At 32.0% G+C, this 6,722-nt stretch overlaps 1 pseudogene; it reads right to left on the bottom strand.

The window, feature by feature from the left end:
* Nucleotides 1–2,135: 2,135 nt before the first annotated feature.
* Nucleotides 2,136–6,172, bottom strand: LOC131073224 (alpha pinene synthase, chloroplastic-like; annotated as a pseudogene).
* Nucleotides 6,173–6,722: the final 550 nt, after the last annotated feature.

Below are 6,722 nucleotides of genomic sequence, written 5' to 3' on the forward strand. Positions count from 1 at the left end.
GTAAACACCGATTCATCCTAGTATTCCAATGGTAGTCCTGAAAGACATACCCAAACAGGGGCGAACTTATCCAAATCAATTGTCAGGTCAAAACTTGGTTTCCATCTACATAGAGAAAGGTGATGTTTTCCATACATCCAAAATCTAGAGAGAACCATGAGAACATCCTCCTCCATCATAAACTTAAGAAGAAATAAAGCACTAGGCATGGCACTAATAGAAACAATACCCTTTAGCTTCCATTTTGTAGCAAGCCATTTCCTAACCATATTGACAGTAGGTCTAAGGGAGAAAAATTATCCCACTAGAGTATTGTTCATGTTGGACACCATACTATCCACCACTGCATGCGATAAGATAATAGTTGTGCTCTCCTCAATTTGTATTTAGTTAGGGAAAAAATTGGGGTTCTCCCCTCCTTAAGTGTTTCCAACAAGCACATTCTTCTAGCCCTTGTCAAGTGTGCTACCATTTGGCAGCACCTTCTCTATCTCCCCATCTTCGAAAACAATCACATCATGAAAGACAAACACCTTGTAATTGGAAATGGTCATGTTTAAAGTTGAAAGGGGATCTGAATGCCTGGGTTGGGAAACTACCAAAGGTCCCAATGAAACCACCATCTCAATACCATTTACTAACGTCTCATTCACATGTAGAGTGTTTTTAGGCCCCCCCACGAGATGAGTAGCCACCTTATCACCAAGGGAAGCATTATCCCTAGAAAGAGTAGCAAAATTTGTGACAAGGTTTGTCACCATAGTAGAATCTAGGAAAAGATCAACAGGTGGGGGGATCTGACCTCCACCTTCCATGGACACCATGAGAGAGGATATCCAAAATTCAAAATCGATGCAACAACGGGAACGTTGCAAAGCACAAAATATTAATGTACATAGTTTCTTTAAAAGATAATATTTACTTTCTAATAGGGAAAATTATATATATAATTTTAATTTCTAATGGTGAAAAGTGTATATATAATTTTAGATTTTTTTATATAACTAATCTTTCCACCACCCTAAACTACCTATACATATTCAAATTTCACTTTTAGAAATGCATATTTAAATTATTCATTTTTTAAATTCAAAATTAATTTTAACTTACCTTGTTTGCACACGTAACTATGATTCAACTACAGTGATGTAGATCACTTTCTTTCTTGGCGATGAATGATGGCTTCAAATGTCTCTCCTTCCACTTTTTCTACAAGATTTATAGGTAGTCTCTTTTTTTCTTTGCTTAATAAGAAGTCGAAGCCGTTACTTTTGACTGGAGCTTTGAACCAATAAGATTATAATGGAGGACCCCATCCCCATAAATAGATTTGCCCTGCTGAGACATTAACACCTTATCTCTCCAATCATCATCTCTCCAACGAAAACTCAAACCTTATTACTCCAATCCTCCTTTGACACCTTATCTCTCCAGCTGGGGGGCTCCTTATCTCTCTGGAAACCTTATCACTCCAATAGGAACTCCTTATAACTCCATTCGGTAGCACTTCCCTCCCTTCACTCACCTACATTATGCCTCACGTTGATTGCACTATTGGACTGCTAGTGTTGCACCTACCGCCGACAAGAATATGACATTGTCATAGCTAGTTCAACACAGCATAGAGGCGAGGTGCGATGAACAATAAATTGCAGATATAATAGATTTTAATCTCCAATGGGACAGATTTTTAATACAATCAATTAGTTTTTAATCGAATCTAAACACAGGAGTTGATAAATAACAACTAATTATAGTAAATTATTATTTTGTAACTATTGCAATAATCCAATATAAACAACTTCCCCTTTTTATCAATGCGCTTTAATTATACTCCATATTAGGATCCTTCTTCATCATAATTCTTATAGCTAAATAGTTTATCATTCAAAATTTAATTTCATAAATATCATCACAATTATTCTATTTTCAAGTGAAGTAATTATTTAATCTAAATTGATCTAAACTTATTTGTGTGCTTTGGTTTATTTACCATGACTTAATATTAAAAAAATATATTTTTTCCTTAGAAGAGTATAACTATATTGATGATGTAACTAAAAAACAATTCAAAATAGAAGTTCTATTTCATTTCTAGCTTGAGCTTAATACAATATATTTATTTAATATTCCTCATACAATAGAGGCTACATATTCTTAAAACATACATATGAAGGGAATATGAATCATATTGGAAAAGGTTCAATCATGGTTTTGATGATATGATTCTTTGTATCTTTGCTAGCAACACTAAATCCATCTCTCTCTTTATAGAGAAGTTGTAAACCTCGGGATAGTGCATAAGCACAATCTTTGGTAATGGTGGAACATTATCAGGTTTCAAATATTCCCAATTCAACTCTTTGAGGAGTTCATCACATAAGGCCATGAGATAATTTATAGCCTCTTTCTTAGTAGATCCAGGGTGGTCTCTCATATAACAAGTTATACAAGATACTGTTTCTCCACGATCAGCTTCAACCTTTCAAATAGCAATCATAAAACATTAGTTTAGCTACCATTACACTTATTTAAGAAAAATAAAATAAATGCATATTGTATTAAATATTTTATATCATACCTCAAAGGTTCTTGTATCACCTTTAACTCTAAGTGTTAAGCCTAAAAGTTCATCAAACTTTGAAGGATAATCAATTTCTGGTAATATGTTTCCTGGAAGAATTGCATCTACTGCTAATATAGGTTGTAAAGTCACCACACGTGAGCCACCACTAACTTTTCCATTCTCTAAATACTCCTCCAAAGTTGGTACATAACCTTCAACAAGCCACTTTGCTTCTTGCATATATGAATCAATATAAACTTCCCACTGTAATTATAATGTTCAATAAAGTTCATGTTATTAGTAGTCATATCTATATATTTAATTAAAAAAAATGATAATTTTATGCTAAAATAGAAACATTCATTTTAACCTTTAAATGCTGCAATTTAACTTAAAATAGAATTTTAATATAAACGTCTAGATATTGTATGAATAGATAACATTTACTATTTAAAAAAAAAAAATACAATTTGAAGCTAACTATTCAATTCACTACAAAATAATAAGCTTTAGTTAAATTAATATAAATAAAAATAAATAAAATATCTTGAAATCTTCTCAAGCTTCTTTGTTTACTTTTTTTTATCCTTTGATGAATATTATAAACAACCCTCTTTATATTTTGCAAATTTATATATATACCATTTCACAAAACATAATTTCATATAATTAAAAAGCTCTCTAATTTTTTTTTATTTAACATCTTCAATATCTTGAAACCTAAGATATGAAATCTTCTCAAGCTTCTTTACCTACTTTTCTTATCCTTTAATCAATAATATAAATAACTCTCTCTATAAGTCAAAAGTTATAAACAATTGTTTTCATATATATGACATATTTCTTAATTATCATAACATTATTTATATTTTCTTTGGACATATGCCCTCAATATTCTAAATTCTTACACTCATAAACACCCTAAGCCTTCTTTACCTATTTAAGTGTTCTCGGATCCTTAGTAAAAATCTCTTTCATTCTTCCTTAAATAAATTCAATAAAGTCGCCAAATATTATAGAAGGGCTCCAAATGTTTAGGAAAATATAAACTTATGTGATCGTTACTATAAATTTTAAAAGAGAAAATAAGAGGAGAGATGAAAAAGTGGATTTATACCGCGTTTTTAACATAGTCAAACATATCTCGGCCTTGAGTGATTTGGGCTTCTCTGACCATGTCCTTCACCCCATCATAGAAGGCTATATATGCAATTTTCATATACTCTGGTAGCCCCTCTGTGGCCGATGGATCCCATCTTTCAACAAACACAAACATCATGCATGAGAAGTGCATAATTTCTTGCTTGATATGAATATTAAATTATTATAAATCATTACTTTTTAATGGCTTCAGTGAAGAGTTGGAGCTCCTCATAAGTTCCATATGTGTCATAGATGTCATCCAAATATGTTACAAGTGCAGATAACTTTGCAAAGCCGATTCTGAATGCAGAATACTTTGGCTCAATCACACCACCAGCTGCCCAAAAGTAGTATTCAACATGTCTATGTTGAGCAAATTCCAGTTTTGACAAACCGGATTCTACCCACCACCTACATCTCCACAAAATCTACCCATTATAGTCGTTCACAATGCTTAGTTGCAAACTACTTGTGATAATTTTCTGCAACATACAAATGTATCACCTTGAAAGGATCTGAAGCTCTCGTTGTTGCATGCACTGCATCATGTTGAAGTCCAACTTTGCTAGCTCTAAAACTTTTGTGTTACTCAAATGAGGCATTCTGCATGTATCAAATATCACAAAGTATGAAATCTAATTAGATCTTGCACATTTCTTTGTTGAACCAGATATTTCTTTCATCCATTTGAAGACATCTTAAAATAGAGGCCAATTAAAACTAAAGGAATCATTTATTTGAAGAAATTATCTTTTTGGGTATCAAAGACAAGTTATTATGTTAAATCCTTTTAATTAAGAGTTAAAGACTGAATAATATTAATTTTGTCAAAGTCAGTCTAAACATGATCTCAATCTCATCTCTTACAATATAAGGATTTTGAACTCAAAAACTTCACCAACAAACCAAAAACTCATCCACGACTTATTTTGATTTGTGTAAATTACTCATTAAATATTGCAGATAATTCAAAATTCAGATTAAAAAACTACAAACGTCTTTAAGTGTAATGTTGTTGAGATATATAGAGATAATCATACGTATGATTTTTAAGTTATGCTATAGAAATTTTAAAAAATTTAAAATTACATGATTGCCCTTTTATGGTCTTTTCAGCCCATGAATTATCCTATCCATATATCTCTATATAATGTCTTGCTTCCAATCTTGGCACATTAGTGTGCCATCCATACTCCAAATTGAATTCTATCTGTTCATAAAAAAAAACTATCAAGATATATCTCTATTGATGTATATGATATACAAAAAAAATATGCATTTCTAATAATTATATTTAAGTTTAGTTTTCACCTCTCTTGAAAGATTGGAATCATCAATATTTTGTTGAGCTTTCTTTAAATATTGAGTGGAGAAAGATTTAGCTTCATCCATAACCTTCTCATTTGGAAATGCAATGAGTGATGCTCGAAATAGATTTATAATACTTTTTATTTCTTCATGTGATTGAGTACTAGACTTCAAGAATTGTCCATCTTTACTCTTGAAGTTCTCCAACACATCTTACCAAAGAATAATATAGTAATTAGTGAATGGGACTGTAAGAATGTAGCTAGTTTAAAAAAGATTGGAAGATTAGACTAGTTAGACTAGTGAGCTCTAACAAATGTTAACTAAATCCATACAATTTAATCAGCACATAAAACACATTATTATAAGAACAATAAACTATCTATTTAGAGTAAACACCAGAAGAAACATTGTATCTATGAAGTCGAAGAATTCGAAAACCCAATGCAGTGGTATTGAGATCAGGATTAGAACTGCTCCTCCAAGTTCGAATGCCTTTGTTGTTCCAATATCTGCACATCAATAAAATTTAAGTTCCAACTTATATCCTTGAGCATTCAACATATAAAGCTAGCATATCTATCTTGTGGTTTAAACTTGGAAAAATCTACAAACCTATAAACATAATCAGGAGTTGCTTTTATCTCCTCTTGGAAATGTCGTTCAATTCCAAGGCGTTCAACATTATCTACCATGGAGAGGCATTGGAAGAGATCATCTCCACTTTGTTTTGTCAACACTGCATTGAACATCTCCTTGACCTCCCTAACAAGTGCCTTGGAGCGTTCAACGTATGGAGGGCCCTGTTAATCAACAGCAAGATGAGAGAAGAAAAACAAAACAAAGAGAGTCATAACAACTAAAAGTAAGACCGTTAAAAATACTTGCCTCATAAGGCATTTCAAGTGACTGAAGGAAACTATCGTCCCACAAATTAGGGTGGTGATTGCCTATACGTCGTGTTAAGCCTTGTTGGTGAGTAATCAAAATAGCATTTATACTTTTAGTAGGTCCAAGCGTTTTCTTTCTTTGAACTCCTCCTTTACTCCAAGAATTTAATCCCACAGAAGGTTGGTTAGATGCATAAGGCTTTCTAAGTAACTTAGGAAAAACCAAAGGAGACACAGAAAGCAAAGCCATATTTACCATGCGTATATATAGTATACTTGAGAAACTTGTTTGTCAACGGGTACACCTAATTTGAAACTTGCACGTATGTTGGGTGAAATCAGTTCTTATAAACACGAAAATTCTGCTGCTTTATTCTCCTTTTTGTCGCCCCTTGCGTCAACCGACCATAATATTTGCACTATTCATTTTAGCCATTTATTTCAGTCATGATTAATGTGATTAATTATCAGCATGTGGCATATTTGTGCATTCATTTTCATTTTGACTCACAATTTGATACTTTTCTACTATTTATTTTTATGTTCATTCTTGCTTATTGAAGTATAGTTTCACATATTCATAATTTACACATTTACAGATATACTCATATTTACAAATATATTTATTTCCTTGAAATCTATACTAGTTTTATCAATATAAAGAAAAATATGTGAAATATGTATCTTATAACAAGGAGAAAACACACATAAACAAGAATGGAAACTACAAGATGAATAATATGAATGACAAGGGGCAAATGCTAGAGCATTATGCAAAACAAGTTGGCATCAAGACTAATAATGACGTTGAGGCG

The sequence above is a fragment of the Cryptomeria japonica genome, chromosome 2 (assembly GCF_030272615.1).
Source record: "Cryptomeria japonica chromosome 2, Sugi_1.0, whole genome shotgun sequence".
Taxonomy (NCBI): Eukaryota; Viridiplantae; Streptophyta; class Pinopsida; order Cupressales; family Cupressaceae; genus Cryptomeria; species Cryptomeria japonica.